This window comes from Aedes aegypti, chromosome 1, assembly GCF_002204515.2.
Source record: "Aedes aegypti strain LVP_AGWG chromosome 1, AaegL5.0 Primary Assembly, whole genome shotgun sequence".
NCBI lineage: Eukaryota > Metazoa > Arthropoda > Insecta > Diptera > Culicidae > Aedes > Aedes aegypti.
In genome coordinates this window covers 274,790,801-274,809,229 of record NC_035107.1, presented here as the reverse complement: position 1 = coordinate 274,809,229, position 18,429 = coordinate 274,790,801, and the positions used below count along the sequence as shown (strand labels likewise).

At 38.3% G+C, this 18,429-nt stretch overlaps 1 protein-coding gene across 3 annotated transcripts in view; it reads left to right on the top strand.

Annotated features, from left to right (window-relative positions):
- LOC5578805 (ankyrin repeat domain-containing protein 12) overlaps positions 1–18,429 on the top strand; it is a 543,013-nt gene that overhangs the window by 218,810 nt on the left and 305,774 nt on the right. For 2 of the 3 annotated variants that reach the window (XM_021837856.1, XM_021837855.1), the window contains exon 1: positions 3,137–3,574. The exons of the other annotated variant lie outside the window; for it this stretch is intronic. The gene's annotated coding sequence lies outside the window, so the exon portion shown is untranslated. Of the gene's footprint in view, positions 1–3,136; positions 3,575–18,429 lie in introns of those variants that run through there. 3 annotated transcript variants of the gene reach the window in all.

Genomic DNA, 18,429 nt, shown 5'->3' with positions numbered 1-18,429 from the left:
TGATTCGAGATATTCGGAAAAGTTGAAGCATGGGTAGAGAACTTTCCAAAATGGCCGTTCAAGTTTTCATATTTTGGTAATAGATGGCAACACAGCTCGATTATTATCAAAAGAGCCAATTTTATGGGGGTGTGATATGCCAATACCAAAAAAAAAAGACGTTAAAGATAACGATACCGAATGTTCACCAAAGTTGAAGGAAGTGTTGCGTGCCATACAGTCGGCCGAATCACTAATGTTCATGGCAACCCTGTTTAAGAAGAATAAAATAAAGATCAAAACCATCAAACTTGAGTGGAACAGAAATATATAATGCTTAGCAACATAGCAATACTTTTAAACTATAATCCAGTTTTTCATGAAGGGTTCAAAATTGTTTTCGTAACTGGCAACACTGCTTAAGTGAAATTGCGCCACCAGGCAGTACAAGTGTGCATGCAACTATTGTTTTGCGGATATTTCAGGATCCTGGCCACTTAGAAATCTGGCGCCTTCGGCAAAATTGTCCAGTAGCTCAAGCGCTATCATTATAAAAGCTATGAGATTTAAAATTCCACCACCAGGCGGCGCTAGTGAGCATAGAACTTTTGTTTTGCGGATATCTCAGGATCCTGACCACTTAGAAAGATGGCGTCTTCGCCAAAGTTGTTCAGTAGCTCAAGGACTATCATTATTCTAGCCAAGAGATTCGAGATTTTGCTACCTGGCGGCGCTAGTGAGCATGAACCATTTATTTTGTGGATATCTCAGGATCCTGGCCACTTAGAAATATGGCGCCTTCGGCAAAGTTGTTCAGTAGCTCAAGCGCTATCATTATAAAAGCTATGAGATTTAAAATTCCGCCATCAGGCGGCGCTAGTGAGCATAGAACTTTTGTTTTGCGTATATCTCAGGATCCTGACCACTTAGAAAGATGGCGTCTTCGCCAAAGTTGTTCAGTAGCTCAAGGACTATCATTATTTTAGCCAAGAGATTCGAGATTTTGCTACCTGGCGGCGCTAGTGAGCATGAAACATTTATTTTGTGGATATCTCAGGATCCTGGTCACTTAGAAATATGGCGCTTTAGGCAAAGTTGTTCAGTAACTCAAGCGCTATCATTATAAAAGCTATGAGATTTAAAATTCCGCCACCAGGCGGCACTAGTGAGCATAGAACTTTTGTTTTGCGTATATCTCAGGATCCTGACCACTTAGAAAGATGGCGTCTTCGCCAAAGTTGTTCAGTAGCTCAAGGACTATCATTATAAAAGCTATGAGATTCAAAATTTTGCTACCGAGCGGCGCTAGTGAGCATGATTTTTTTTTATTTTTTTATTTTACCCAAGCAACCAATAGTTCGGATTGTACTTAAGCAGTGAACTCAAAGATCACTTTTGGTGTAAATCTTGTTTCAGTGAAACTTTCTCGCTGATTGAAAGAATACTATGAAACTTGATTCTCGAAAAAGTAACTCGTGAACTTGTTAACAACTAGAAAGTTCAGAACAAGTTTGAATTGAACTGCTTTCTTACTTGAAGGTAAATATAATTCTTCTAGCAACCTAAACGAACTTAATGTAATCTGTAAAGTTCGGTTAATTACTTAAAAAGTGAGCTGATTAAGCCAAAACATGCCCTTTTATCCGAACTTTTGGTTGCTTGGGATGGCGTCTTCGGCAAAGTTATTCAGTTGCTCAAGGACTATCATTATAAAAGCTATGAGATTCAAATTTCAGCCACCAGGCGGCGCTAGTAAGCATAGAATTTTTGTTTTGCGGATAGCCAAGAGATTTGAGATTTCGCCACCAGGCGGTGCTAGTGAGCATGAAACTTTTGTTTTGCGGGTATCTTAGGATCCTGGCCACTTAGAAATATGGCGCCTTCGGCAAAGTTTTTTAGTAGCTCAAGCGTTATCATTATAAAAGTTATGAGATTTGAAACTTTGCCACCAGGCGGCGCTAGTGAGCATGAATTTTTTTTTGCGAATATCTCAGGATCCTGACCACTTAGTAAGATGGCGTCTTCGGCAAATTGTCCAGTAGTTTAAGCGCTATCATTATAAAAGCCATGAGATTCAAAATGTTGCCACCAGGTGGCGCTTGTGAGTATGAAACTTTTGTTTTGCGGACAAAATCTCGAATCTCTTGGCTAGAATGCTCTCTTCCATACAATTAAAGATTCTAGAGAATATTAAATCAGTTTTTAACACACGTTTGACTTTACTTTTTTGCTGGGAGTAAAAGGATGGTGTTTCAGCAAATTTGGCCATAATGGATAAATCACTTGAGCGGCCTAGTGTCAGAGAATGGTGGAATATTTTTAAGTTTTTTTAAAGCTATACCATTAGTAGAATGATAAATGATACCAACATACAATTTGTGCATAAAAATAAGGATTTTTGTTATGCGAAAAATTTAACTTAACTTGGACAATCAGCTCTTCTTAGGAGTTTTTGGAAGTACTATTTAGTTATTCAACTAAAAACATTTTGTTAGATTTTATATTGTCATAACATTGTAGAATAATAGTTCAACGATTCACAGAAAACCGATTACGATTTAATCATCAAATAAAAAAGATATAGCATAAACAAAGTGTCCACTTTATAAAATGAATAGTCCTTAAGTAAATTGCTCAACTGAAAATCATAGTAGAGTCCAGTAGTATTAAAACAAAAATAAATACTTCACATGAAAATGAAACAGGTTGCCATCCCTGTTTCGAGGTATCGCTCTCCACTCTCTCGGAGGTATCCACCCTATTGGTTTAAAGGTCGCGATTCTCTCTATTCGACTCGCTCACTTTTCCACCGTCGACAGAGTACCAGATTCCTCCACTCCATCGCGTGGGGCAACTTCGACAGGCAGGAGGACACCGCGCTCCCATTCCAGGGCACTTTTGTTTTGTGTTTCAATGTTTAGCGATGAACATTGTGTAGAACAGCGTCGATGCCGTGAAGTCGAGGTGCCGGAATTTCCTTCGGGGGGTTGATGGGGAGTAGTTGGCGGTAGATCTCCACCACTCGCAGGTGTTCTCCTGGGGTGGTCGCCGCGTCGATAAAATACTAGCACAACAATTGGCCCGAGGTATTGAGTGGGGGCGAGTCGGGGAGCGATAGTCCTTTGGAGTTCACTGCGAACTCGACGAGTCAGCAGAACCGTGTCAGTCAACGGTCTACTTCGTTCCGCGACGGGTGCTGCGTTGCCTCGTGGGTTTTCGCGGTGGGAACTTCGCGTTTTTTTTTCGGGGACCCGTTTCCAAAGTTTTTCCTGCCTCAATCTGCTCCAAAGCCTTGTGTTGATTTTAATTAAACTCAATTGCACCGCCTCGGGGAGTAAAAACGACGACGACGACGTCGGGTGTGCAAATGAAGATAATGGGTTGAGTAATCAATTTAGGCTCCCTGGTGTGTTCGGTGTGAGGGAGCAAGTGAAAGTGTGACGAAACAAGGGAAATTTGTGCGCTCAAGTGCCCGCAAAAGAAGAGTTAAACGAAAAAGTTTTCAATATTTTTTTCGGGGAAAAAGTTTGTGTTCTTTCGCGAAGTGATTTCAGTGAAGTGTAGGATCGGGAGAAAAGCGTTTTTCGGCGATTCAGTAAGGTGCGGTTCCGTTGGAAAATCCAAATACCTCTCTTTGCACAGGGCGCTGTGATTTTGACCCAATTAGGATGACAGCCCGAAGGAGCTTTAGTCTGTAGTGCCAGATGGAGGCCAAACAGTTCCGAGGGGCATGACAGTGTACAGTGTGCTTCGGCTGTGTGACTGGTTGGCTGGTGTGGTATTGAACTGATTAATGCATTCACTCTCTGTGTCCTCATTCGCTTTTTTTTTTTCGACGAGCTCCTAGTCGGAGTTGTAGCACGGGGTGTCTGAAACCTTTATTTACGTATAAAAATGACCATCGATTCAGCACCAACCCTTAGATAAATATGGTAGAAATGAAAAATGTCTCTTTAGAAATCCTTACTTTGACAACCTGTAGTTTCGTAACTAAACAACACCGTCCTCATATTGTTAAATAGGTATTCACGTGGACTGTGAATAGAGATTCTAACATCGCTTAGTTTCATACCCGGTTCGTACAGAATCAGAGGTCATTTTTTTCCTTTTAATAACGCTTTCAGACACACCATGATAGAGTTAGTGGCAGCGGTTGCCGCTTGATTGTGAAAATCGTTATTCAGAGTCTAGCTGGTATACGTAGTTAGAAGTAGTCTACCTATACCTGATGGTAGTGGGTCTTGGCGATTGGAGCCTTTGGCTATTGGTTGGCCGCCAAGTTGATGTTGTCGGACGGGAAAGATTTGTTTTGGACGCGCTGGAATCTATGGTAACTGGCCAACGACGGGAGAATTCCACAAGTAGTGGTTGTAAGTGAGAGAATATTGGGTAAGAGGACACGCGCGACATGAGAAAATGCGGGCCATGCTGATGAGGTGCCCCCGTCCGCGCGGTTGATTGCGTTCAGGCATCCGGCTGGGCTACATATTGAGATGGTTTTGATGAAATCGTTTCGACCAACGTAATGAACGTTGATGCGACCTGTTTTGTAATAAATTTTAAAATCAATTCAATTTTGGCTTAACAGGTCTCGTCAAAAATCTATATTCAAGAATATACCTAGGTCAATGGTCTTGACAGCAAAAACTTATTATTGTTTAAATATATATTTTTTGGAATCCTCATAATTTTCTTCTTTTAGTTACGTCCCATATTGTTCCCAGCCTGCTTCTCAATTCACTTTCCTTATTAGTACTTTTACAGTAATTAAGATATTCTACGCCCTGGAAAGTCGAGAAAATTTCTAGAACGGTAAAATCATCGACTGGCGGGAACCAATTCTTAGTTTACTGAATAATGAAGTAATAAACCCTACGCTTTAACTATCAGAAACTTCTTTCAGTTATCCCCAGCCTGTTCTTTGAATTACAGATCTTTACTACCATTTAATGACTGGCTCTTAAGTACACATTAATGACGTAAAAGTATTTTTTGCAATTTCTCATCGTAATAGGCTGTTTTTTCTCACGCCAATCTGTCATGAAACGGCCTTCTTTCCTGCACTGAAGTATGCAGTGCGGGAATAGTAATTACGCAACTGAAACCAGTGTTGTAATGATTTATTACGCAACTGTTTTGAGTTACGTAATGAATCATTCATTATACAACAATGTTTCAGAAATTGTAAAATAATGGTGAATACAGAGCAAATCCAAGCTCATACGAAATTTGTGCTAGGTCATAGAGTACGTACAACTAAAATTTGAAAAATATAATTGTTATTTCTGATACGACTAATGATCAGACTATCACTAATTTCGTTGGAAATTTTAAACCTAAGTACAGTAATGTCGGGATTTTGTCAGCCCCATGCTGCATTTAGGGTTGACAAACATGTCAAACATGTCAAATTTTCGCCTTTCCAAAAGTATAGTTAATTGACATTATTAAAACTGATTATTGATTGAACATGATTATTTTTATTAACTTTATTTGTGAGACTTTCAGCCCATGGCTGGTTCAACTCCGCAGAAAAGCTATGATTTCGTAAAGTTATCTTACGTGGAGAGAAAAACTAGTGATTTTTTCCAACCATTCCCTCATAATTTTTTTCAAAGGAGTCCTCAAAGAATTGTAACAAGATTTCTCTTGTATTTTGCACAAGAAGATGCAATGGAAAAGGAAGGGATTCCTTTAAAAACCCTAGATATATTTCTAAACGAAATCGCAAAGATATCACTGATGAAATGCATGATAAATATTCACAAAAAAAGTCTAGCAAAGATCTCTTCTGGACCCTTGAGAAATGGATGGAGTCTTTAGAGAAACTAATAATTAAATGATTGGAAAATTAGCCAACCAAAATTTGCAAGAGGAAACTCCTGGTAAATCTCGAGTGGAACTCTTTGAGGAGTTACAAGAATAATTGTTGTAGGTTTTTGTGGTTTTAAAAACTATAGACATTTTTGAAATAAAGACTTCAAGTGGTTGAATTTATTGTGAAATTATTGGAAAAATTCCTTTAAGGTTTTGTGGAACAATCCCTGGGAGAATTTATAGATTCATTGTTGGTATAACCAGTGTGGTAATTATTGAAGGACTGATTCTGATAGCGGCTGGAAATGTTACTGTTACATAGAATAAACCTTTGTTATTTTCCTGGAAAAATTTCTTTAGAAATATTATCAAGTTATTTCCATACCTAGAGAAATCGTTACAATAGTTATTGAGAGAATTTTCGTTATAACTCCGTCGTTGGACTGCTGAAGGATTTTGTGTTGCAAATTAAGAAGGAATTCCTCTAAGCATATCTTTACAAATTATTAATGAAAATGCAAGACAAATTACTAGGAGAATTTCTAGAGGAATCACTATAAGAATGCTTGGGGGATTCTGAAGAAAGCTCTGAATAAATCTCTAGAAGCATTCCTGAAGATAAAAATCTTTGAACCTATGAAGTAGTCGCGTACGTATCTTTGGAGCCTCAAAAACTTTCATCGAGATCCATCGCAATGCGAAAAAAGAGACCTTAGATAGATTAAATGTTTCGCGTGAGATTTTAGAGACTTTTGTTCGCGTTACCGAAATATGCTTTGTTATCTTCCAAGAATGTTCTCCAGTATGAAAGTTAGACAAAATACAGGACGCTTCGATGCTTACTGGTTCCCCTACGGCTTGCTCAATTCCCACCACCTAATTAATTTCAATCTTGTCGCTTCCTTGCGACGCATATTCACCTTTTCATTTCAACCTTATAAAAATCTTCTATACAGACTCCCTTTACCTTTAAATCGGATGACCGATATAGCCATAACAAAATGTAATAAATATTATAAAATTGTATGCACAAATATCCCAAGCAACCAAAAATTCAAATAAAAGGCTAATTTTATTAGGCAGCCCACTTTTAAAGTTATTTATTGGACTTCAGCTTACATAAAGTTCATTTAAGTTGCTTAAATAGAATTATGTTTAACACAAAGTAGGGAAAAGTTCGACTCAAACTTGTTCTGAACTTCCTAGTTATTGATAAGTGCATGAGTCACTTTTTTGATCATCAAGTTCTATTAGTATTCGTTATGTTCTCTTACGCAGCCATATAGTTTCATTGGAACACAAAATCTACTAGAAGTGAACTTTTCAGTTCTTCGCTTAAGTCAAATCCGATCTTTTGGTTGCTTGAGATTCCTTTCGGTTAAGTTCAGGATAAGGCTTTAAATAAAATGTTTCCAAATCAGTTCAGGCTCAAGTTATGGCCTTGAGGATTATCTTAGATACAATGTACTTGAACTCAAAAAAAAAAAGTTCATTACTAATTAAGTTTAAACAAAACAAAAAAGTAGGGTCTGTGCTGGCTGAATGAGAATTTATTTTCTAGAATCAAAAATTTCAATGTTAAAGGTTATCCAATAAAACGCAGCATTTAAAATGCACCGAGGAAAAATACATAAATATTGAAATAAATAATTGCATGTTTGAAAAAAAAAAACATCATAATTCTCATTATCGAAGTTGCTATCAAAGTTATCAAATTATTCAAATTATTCAAATTATATTCATTTTTGAATCCACATTGTTGTTAATACAGATTTACTTTACAATTGAGGAAATTGGTGTAGGGATTGTAGCAGGTACTTTTCTAGGGATTTGGTCTCTATTTTAATGCAAAACTCTCTAGTAATTCTTCTACAGATTTATTTAACTATTCTCCCACAAATTCTTTCAGCGACTTTTCAAACCAGGAAATCCTTGAGCACTCCACTCCTATCTCAATTTGCTTGAGGTTAATATTAACCTTGACATTTTCCAAATACTATACTTGGAGTTCCTTAAGATAATAAATCTTCGAGCTATTCAGTGGAATACCTATACATAAATGAAAAACCGAATTAGACTAAACCATTTAATTCCAATTTCAATTCGTACTTCGACCTCAACTGTAAGGCCGTCTACAGTGTCGTGTAGTAGACTCGAATTTCCTTCAGATATTTTTCACTAATCCTTCAACTGAATTCTCCAGTTGTTACTCAAGGAGACCTCACAAAGATTTTTTGAAGATGCTCCAAATGGAAATCTTGGAGGATATACTAAGGAAATCAATAGATGAATCACTGGATAAAATCCTAGAGAACTTAGGACTTCCTTGAAAAATATCTAAAAGAAACTTTGGATCTATTCCTGATGTAATCTTTTATGTAATTTCTATGGTTATTCTTGGAAAAATCCAAGTTATTGAGGCCTTGAGGCATCCAAATTCATGAAAGAATTCCTGAGTAAAATTCTTAGAAGAATTCCACGAGAAATAATCACTTAAAGGTGTCCTGAAGAAATCTTAAGAAAAATACCTGAATTCTATACAAAAATCATAAAAAAAACACATACACGAATACGAGCAGTAATAGTGTCGTCACGAGGAATTATAAAAAATGTTTGGTGCGATTCGATGATGAAGAATCAAACTCTTATCTTATGGTTCCTGTTGGGTGATGTTTTGTTTTTCCTGTTTGGTCCATTTTCGTCTCTTTTTGTTTCCTTTTTGTTCCAGACTAGAGGTTTCTAACGTTCCTATTTTAAGGCACTTAAACGCTACCATCCCTGGAATCGGATCGATAAAGTTGTTTTCAAAATATATAATTAAGTATAGTCCTCAGATCTGCAGATACATAAATTTCATTGGAACCTAGTCTTAAACTTCGTTCGGAAAGTTTTTGTTACAGTTGGAAAAAGTCACGTTAGAAAATCGTCAGGAATGCAATCAGAAGGAAGGCACTCTACATGTTTATCCAAATCGTTTTTGAACATTTCCTAATCTTCTTGTTTATCGCGTCAACAAAATTGCGTTATGAATAATACCAATGCTTTGTTTAAGCATTTATTTTTTTGGGTTTATTTGCCTACTTTTCGCCCACCTAGAATCATAACAATCATATGATGCGATGCAAAAATTTATGTACCATTGCATTGATTCAAATTATTCGTAAAAAAAAGTTTGTCGAGAATTGTGAGGCCCTTGAGAACTCCGTAAATGCGCTCCTCTTCGTCTTGCACCGGCCGGATTCGAGATGAATACCATTTTTGCGGAATTGTTGTCTGGCATTTTTGCAACATTGTATTCTTTCAGTTTTGGCCATCTTCTGGATACTAAGTTCACCGAAGAGTTGCGCAAGCTCTTGATTCATTCTTCTCCTCCATACGCCGTTCTCACATACTCCGCCAAAGTTCGTCCTAAGTACACGTCGTTCAAAAACTCCTAGCGCTTGCAGGTACTCTTCGAGCATTGTCCACGTCTCACGCCCGTCTTATCCGGTCTTATCAGCGTCTTGTACATGGTACACTTAGTTCGGGGGAGAAGTCTACCAGACCGCAAGGTCTTGTGGAGTCCGTAGTGAACACGACTTCCGGAAATGATACGTCGTCGAATTTCTCTGCTGCAGTTGTTATCCGACGTTACCAATGATCCGAGGTAGAAAAATTCGTCCACCACCTCATCTTTGTCGATCATCACACTTCTGCCAATGCGAGCTCTATCGCGGTCGGTTCCTCCAGCCAGCAGATGTTTCGTCTTCGACGTATTAACCTTCAGTCCAACCCGGTCTGCTTCACGTTTAGCCTGGTATACTGTTCAGAATCCACATTAAACGTTCTTCCGACAATGTCCACGTCGTCAACGAAACAGATGAACTGGCTGCTTGAACTGTGTGATAGCATCCTTAAGGTGAAGATGAATCGAAGCCAAACTTCGAATTTTCAAGAGCACGGATCTGGAGAACCAAACTACCGTTTAAGCTGAAAATTTAATTTATTAGTCACTTGCTGGTGGTGACCAATCAATTAAGTTTTCAGCTCAAACGGATGTATGGTTATCCAGATCCGTGCTCTTGAAAATTTGAACTTTGGCTTCGATTTATCTTCACCCTAACTTCACCTATAGTGGGAGTTGGCATGTCTTCATCATCTGTCGTACTGATGAAGCCATTCCTTCTGCTCCTTGGTCTTCCTCCTCTGCGCCATTCAGGTGTTCATCGTAGTGCTGCTTCTAACTTTCAATCACCTCACGTTCGTCCGTCAAGATACACTAAAACCTCAATTTACGAAGTCTTTTTTTACGCTTCCTCAATTTAAGTCACTTTTTTTACGAAGTAAACTCAATTTAAGTCACTTTTTTTACGCAGTGCGTAAATTGAGTTTTGACAATTCTATGGGAAATCATTGACCTCCGGTTTGGGAAAATCGTTGGAAACCCATATAATATGGGTATTTTTGGAACGGGCACGACTAAGCGATGCCAAAAATCGATGTCCGACGCCTTTTTGAAATCCAAGATGGCGACCTCTGGTTTGGGAAAATCGTTGGAAACCCATACAATATGGGTATTTTTGGAACGAGCACGACGAAAGGATGACGAAAATCGATGTCCGATGACATTTTGGAATCCAAAATGGCGACCTTTGGTTTCGGAAAATCGGTGGAAACCCATATAATATGGGTATTTTTGGAACCGGCACGACGAGGGGATGACGAAAATCGATGTCCGACGCCATGTTGGAATCCATGATGGCGACCCCTGGTTTCGAAAAATCGGTGGAAACCCATACAATATGAGTATTTTTGGAATGGGCACGACGAGGGGATGACGAAAATCGATGTCCGACGCCATTTTGAAATCCAATATGGCGACCTCTGGTTTGGAAAAATCGTTGGAAACCTATACAATATGAGCATTTTTGGAACGGGCACGACTAGGGGATGACGAAAATCGATGTCCGACGCCGTTTTGGAATCCAAGCTGGCGACCTCTGGTTTGGGAAAACCGTCGGAAACCCATACAATATGGGTATTTTTTGAACGGGTATGACTAGAGGATGACGAAAATCGATGTCCGACGCCATTTTGGAATCCAAGATGGCGACCTCTGGTTTGGGAAAACCGTTGGAAACCCATACAATATGGGTATTTTTTGAACGGGCATGACTAGGGGATGAAGAAAATCGATGTCCGACGCGATTTTGGAATCCAAGATGGCGACCTCTGGTTTGGAAAAATCGTTGGAAACCTATACAATATGGATATTTTTGGAACGGGCATGGCTAGGGGATGACGAAAATCGATGTCCGAAGCCATTATGCAATCCAAGATGGCGACCTCTGGTTTGGGAGAATCGTTGGAAACCCATACAATATGGGTATTTTTGGAACGGGCACGACTAGCGGATGACGAAAATCGATGTCCGACGCGATTTTGCAATCCAAGATGGCGACCTACGTTTGGAGCATATTGTTGACGAAAATCGATGTCTGACGCCATTTTTAAATTAAATTCACCTAACCTAACGAAGTCTGGTTTTATGCAAATTCAATAGACGTCACTTGTTTAACGAAGTAAATTCATGAACATCTGTACAGATCAGAGTACATTGATCCATTTGCTTATATTAAGGCCAAGTAGGCCGTCTTTGAAATTTGTAGTGTGCATCGATGATTGTGGCCAAACCGTCTCACGATTGTGAATTAAAGAAAATCACTAGGTTTCGCACTGACATTGCTGAAAATGTATCAGCATATTTTCTATATGTAAGTGATACTTTTATGAATCAATATTACTTAAGATGACTGAGTTTAATCACTTTGAAATTGCAATCTAGAAAATCAACAAGGCTACCAAACCGAATGACGGGCTACTTAGCCTTAAGAGTTTATATTTTATGCTACAAATAAGTATCATCAATTTACAACTTCTTAAGTTTGGAGTCCTCGGAAGTACAAAAACATCGACACAACTCAATACAACACTTCGTTTGCAAATATGGACAGTAAGAGGCCTTTGCAATATTGAAGAACAATCTATTGATGATTGGTTACGCTTGTATATCCTAATGCCCATATTCTATAGAGATTTTAGAGGACCAAGGACATCCCCACAAATTCATACAATACACCGTTTACCCACAGAAATGGTAATGGGCCTTTGGAGTATTTGAAAACTATCTTCTAATCACTTATTATTGGAGCACCGAAAACATCCGTATAAATCAATAAAATATTCCGTTGACTTAAATGAATGGTTAAGAGACTGTGCCATATTAAAAAACTACCTATAGACCATTGATCACGTCTGTAGATTCAAAGGCCTCTATTCAATGAAGTCTTTGGTGGACCTAGGATATCGGTACAAATTCTTACAATACTCATGTTTACTGCTACATATAGATAAGAGCCTGTGCCATATCAAAAAAAAACATCTATTGATAATTGGTTACGCTTGTAGATCTTAAGACCTATATTCAATATAGATGGAGGACCTAGGACATCCACACAAATTATTACAATACACGGTTTACTCACATGAATGGTTAGGGGCTTGTGGAGTAAATGAATAGTAACCTCTAATCTCTTATTACGGTCGTAGATCCCAAGGCCTATATTCAATGGAGTCCTTGGAGGACCTAGGACATCCGCACAAATTATTATAATACACCGTTTACTCACATGAATGGTTAGGGGCCTGTGGAGTAATTGAAAAGTAATTTCTAATCTCTTATTACGGTCGTAGATCCCATGGCATATATTCAATGGGGTCCTTGGAGGACCTAAGACATCCACACAAATTATTACAATACACCGTTTACTCACATGAATGGTTAGGGGCTTGTGGAGTAAATAAATAGTAACCTCTAATCTCTTATTACTGTCGTAGATCCCAAGGCCTATATTCAATGGAGTCCTTGGAGGACCTAGGACATCGGCAAAAATTATAAAAATACTCATTTTACTACTATGAATCGATAAGGTCCTGTGCCATATTTAAAAAACATCAAAGGATCGCTAAATATACCAGTATATTGCAGGTATATATTCCAGGAAGTTTTGGATGAACTAGAACACATGTTGTACTCACCTAATTACCAAAACTTGGATCTGACAATACAAACACTTCCTAAAAATATAACAATCTTCTAGGGTACAGTATTGTGAGACATTCTTCTACATAGAAATAATATTTTGCAAAACCTCGTTTTACGAACTGAGCTCCCTCGTTTTACGCACTGATTCAATTTACGCACCAACTCAATTTGCGCACCCCCGATCTAGTTCGTAAATTGAGGTTACAGTGTACTCCGGATACTCGAGATCGACCTGTTTTACATATTACGTGCAACTCTATGAAAGATCAACTTTTTTCCAAACACAAGAAAACCATGAATCCATATTTTGATACCAACATGAAGTTGTTCTGGTGTTGACCTATCTTAAAACTTAGCCTAAATTAAAAAAAGGCCGATTCATATTTTTCTCGAAAATTTAGCTCGAAATAGTTGAAAAAAGTGACTTTTTGACGAAAAAAGTGACTTTAGTTGAAATGGCTTAAAAAAGTGACCAAGTCACTTAAAAGTTACTCGCTACCAGCCTTGCGGATAGATATAATCACATCTGCTCTATACGAGCAGAGATCACTCGAAATATGGTGAATAACGTTGGTGCAACAAAATCTGACTGTTTGTCAAGCGGTCGCATGAATATAACTTGGTTTGACTATCTTGGGGCGGATTCAATGTTGGTCAAACCGTCTGAGCGTCTGTGGGATGCAGAATATTCTTTTACAATCGTTGTGAAGTGTAGTTTAGCCTTATGCATGTCGACATAATATGAACGATAATCTGAAAAAATATTGAATAGGATAAAAACTAAGTAATATAAAATTATCCTGTAATATGACAGTGCAAGATTCCTACAATCTAAAAGCTAAATTCTTCAATTCATTTGGTTTCTACTTCCAGCAAGATCCGATGTTTATGAAACATCCTGTTACAACTTGGGTAACATTCTCCATGAATTATTAAAATGACAAACTTTCTATACATGTCAATGACATGTCCCGAAACTGTGTCCGTATAGTTAGATTGCCTTTCAAACCCTCAGCAAACTTCCACAACCGTCCGATACTGCAACAAAGTCCTCATCGGTTCCAATCCACGCGTCCACTCCCGATTTTAGCCAGTTAATCGGAAAATGTAGGTTTACGAGCCACATTCACCGGGTCCCCATGTCAATTCCGTGAAATGAGCCCATTTATAACATCATCTCGTTCTGCGTTGATTTTCCGGCCAAAGTCCGCGCTGGGCGCGTTCCAGTTTTCCATTTGGCTGAGTTCCACCTCAGTGAACCGTGTGGTTGGCGCTTCTGTTGGCCGCTTTTTCCCATGCTGTTGTGTGTGTGTTCATATAAACAAAATTACATTTTCTTCCGAACCCCGTTGCTGCTCGATTCGGCATCAAACTCCATTCGAGAAGCCCGCATACATTGCGAATTTGTTATGATTCGGAAAACAATACCCGCTTTGGTGGTGGCTCTCGGCACCTTGTTGGAAGAGTAGGTATCGGTGAAATGGTTTCATAAGTAAATCAACGGAATGGCGCCATTTTCCGCCAATAGCGCTCGGTTCGCGTCGACTGGTCCCTATGACAAATGTATTCGCGCGGGCTCTTCCAACCAACAACAAGCTAGGAATGTAGTTTCTGTGCGGAACGACAATCAACGAATTGCACGCATCGTAGGCCAAGGGCTAGGCAATACGATCAAGCGATTGTCAGAGGGTTGAGGAAGTGATGAAGTCGAAGCGGAAGCCATAAAAACGTGAACCCTCTTCAACGTGCCCCCGAAACAGTGGACTCCATGTCCGGGACCCGCTACGAATGTGATTCGGAATTCCGGAACATATTTCTACGCTCCGCCGAGAATGGAGCCTTTTTCCTTCTACCCAACCAGAATAGCGAAAAGGGCCGGTTGTTGCATTTTTCCCCATCACTTATGCATTTGCATCGAAAAGGATACAAGGTAGACACACTGGGTGGCATTGGGAATCGTTTGGCGTGCAAGACCGGTGACCTTTCCTTGCTGCTTTTCGTGAGGGTGTTTCAGTTCGAATTGTTCGTGGGACGCGACTGAAAGTGAATGTTTGATGATAAAGGTTGGTGTTAAATAGAGCGGAGAATGGGAGTTCCCCTCGATTTCGTTCACGATTTAGGAGTGGAGTTTGAGAAGGATTTGAAATGTTTTCCATTTCAGTCTGTAAAAAACACGAAAGCGATTTTTTTTGCTCTACATGCCACATACATTGTACTTTTCTGATGGTTATTGTTCTGTTTTTTTCATGATTTGCCCACAGCCCTAATTCATCAATCCCTAAGTGTTTTCGAGAAAATTTTCTAAAGCTCATCTTTCCAAATTTGTGAAACATGATTACAAAACTGTTTTTGAAATTATTTCTTGCAATAATTTGAAGTAGAATTCAAAGGACTATGAGTCATTTACGGTTAGAGCCAGTAGTAGATAAAACTGTGTTGGATGAATCTTGAAGAAATGAAGGCATTTTAAAAATAATCTATGTAAGATTCTAAAATACATGACTTGAAAAATATCAGGATGAAAATTATCGCCAAATTCTTAAATTGATTCGCGAAGTGATTTCTTGTGGTAATCCGGGTAATTAGCATCATGATTAACTTTAGTAAGGACCTTGGGTCTTTTTTGACCCATTTCAAAATTCAAATCAATGTAAATTTTGATTGAAATAACCTAGCAATTTGAAATTTTGTGGCTTTTATTTTTCTGTGGGAAACTTTATTTTTGCGGAAACAAAAGCTTTGAATGAGTCCTAGGGAAGTTTTCATAAAAAAGTTACAAATTGTGACTTGAATCGTGAAAGGAGAGTCAGAGGTATTTAAAATCATGAAGATTGTGCCATCGCATGCCTAGTTTGGTACGAAAACTTAAATGTCATACAATATGGGTATCTCCGGTGGTCATTCCTGAGTTATTTCGGTGGGCACAATGAGCCAGAGTGGCCATTCATCTATAATTGAACTAGAAGAGTCACAGATTTTCAAAATCGTGAAGATTGCGCCGTCGCATGCCTGCTATTGGTACAAAAACTTAAATATCCTACAATACGGATATCTCCGGTGGTCATTCCTGGGTTATTTCGGTGGTCCAGAAGAAACAAAATGGTCATTTTTCTATAATTGAACTAGCGGAGTCACAGGGATTTCAAATCATGAAGATTGAGCCGTCGCATGCCTACTTTTGGTGCTAAAACTTAGAGGTCCCATATTACAGGATTCTCGGTGGCCATTCCGGTGCTCCAAAAGGACCAGTATAGTCTTTCATTCATCCTTTTGGCAAAATACATCCAAACATAAAAAATCGTAATGAATTGGACACAATTCATTTGGTTTTTGGGGCATTAATCCGAGTAATTTAATCGAATTGGCCAGATTGGCCACCTTCCGGAACTCCAGGAACCGGTTCCACATGGACCATACTGGACCGATTTTTTCAGGAGATTTGCGCCATTAATTGGTTCCTTATTACAGATAAATTTTATGCCAAAATAACCGTCAACCGAATAGTACCGATGTGGATTACATATAAAAAAACTGCGATGGAAACTTACTTTTAGGATGTTCCGGGTTTCCGGAACCGGGTATGAATAACTAAAGGATTTGAGAATCTCTATTCACAGTCCACGTGAATGCCTATTCAATATGAGGACGGCTTAATTTTTTTTTTTTTTTTTTTTTTTTTTTTTTTTTTTTTTTTTTTTTTTTTTTTTTTTTACCCTCTTTTGACCTCCACACCAAACAGTTCGCAGAGAACTCCCTGGCCGTGGACACTACTAAATAATTAAATGTAAGAACGCGGAGAGAAAATAATAACGATAAAAACTAAAGTGACATCCCAGTGGAACATTAGTTCCTTTGAAGGGACTCACGAATCAAAAACTAAATTAAATTACTCAGTGATAACAATTGTGGCTACAAAGTTATAATATAACAAGAAACAAAAAGACTTTAAGCTAAAAACTAAAAAGTAGGGAAAAACTAGCAACAGCCAGAAAAACCTACTTGTTCTAAAGGTTAACACGTTTAGAGAATATATTCATTCACATTTCTTAGGATATGTTGTTTCAGTTTGCTTTTGAAAATAATAGTACTAGATGTGCTTTTTAAATCATTGGGAAGTGTATTGAACTTAAATGCACCAAAGTTGGTAATCCGCATAGAGCCTAAGTTGGTGCATGCATTGCTTCTCAGAAGTTCATTGGCCTGCCTAGTTATTCGAGAATTGACTCTTGTAGGGAAAACAAGATTATGATGAAATTTTGTATTATATAATGTATTATGTACAAACATAATTGTTTGAGAATCAAGTAAGCCTAGAATAGGGATGACTTTGTGGTCGGAGGAATTATAAAGTAAAACCGTTGGGAATAAATGTGGCAAATCAAAAATTACTTTTAAACATCTGTTCTGTAATGACTGGAGTTTTTTTAGTTTTGATTTGGCAGCGTGACCCCACACAATGATCAAATATTGTAGTGTGGAATGAATGCAAGCATAATAAAAACGCAGTAGTGCTTCAATTGGTACAAAAGAGCGCACCCTTTTTATAAGACCACATAAGGAAGATACTTTATTGGACACGTGTTGTATATGACTATCCCATGATAAACAAGAGTCCAAGTGCAGACCCAAGTATTGTAGCGTTGAAACTTTTTCAATGCTTAGATTTCCGACACATGGATCAGGATGAGCCGCGATTTTTTTCCGCGCCGAATGAAAAACCATATATTTTGTTTTGGACAGATTTAAGGAAAGGAGATTACCATTAAAAAAGTCAATGAGATTCACAAGGTCTGACTCAATATCCTGTACTACAGATTGAACACCAACGTGCGGATAAAATATGGCCGTGTCATCTGCAAAAAGCCTTGGTACTCGAAGCTTCAAACTGCCTAAGTCGTTAATGAAGACTAGGAATAATAAAGGGCCTATGTTGCTGCCTTGAGGTACTCCAATATTAACAGTACGCAGGCTGCTGCGAATCCCATTTAACGTTACAAATTGTTTTCGATCTGATAGATAGCTTCTAATCAAATCATTAGCAATTCCTCTAACTCCATACTTATCAAGTTTTTTCAAAAGTATTTCGTGGTTTATTGTATCAAAAGCTTTCTTCAGGTCAATAAACAATCCACCGACAATATTTTTCTTGTCAATCTCACAAATTAACTCATCTATAAGCTCTGTAATAGCAGTTGTCGTCCCACAACCTTCCCTAAAACCATACTGAAACTTATATAAGGCATTATTCGCACACAAAAAATTTACAAGACGATTGGTTAAAAGCTTCTCCAAGATTTTATTCAGAGTTGAAAGAGTTGAAATTGGTCGGTAATTGGTAGGATCACAGGCATCACCGGATTTGAAAACAGGTGTGACTTTAGCAATTTTCAAAATACTTGGATAAGATCCTGTTATTATTATTCTGTTAAAAAGCTTTGCAAGAATTTCCGAAAACGGACCCACATTTGCTTTTATTAGATCGATTGGGATTTTGTCATGCCCTCTGCTCTTCTTTGTGTCAAGCTGGCTTATGAGGATACAAACTTCAT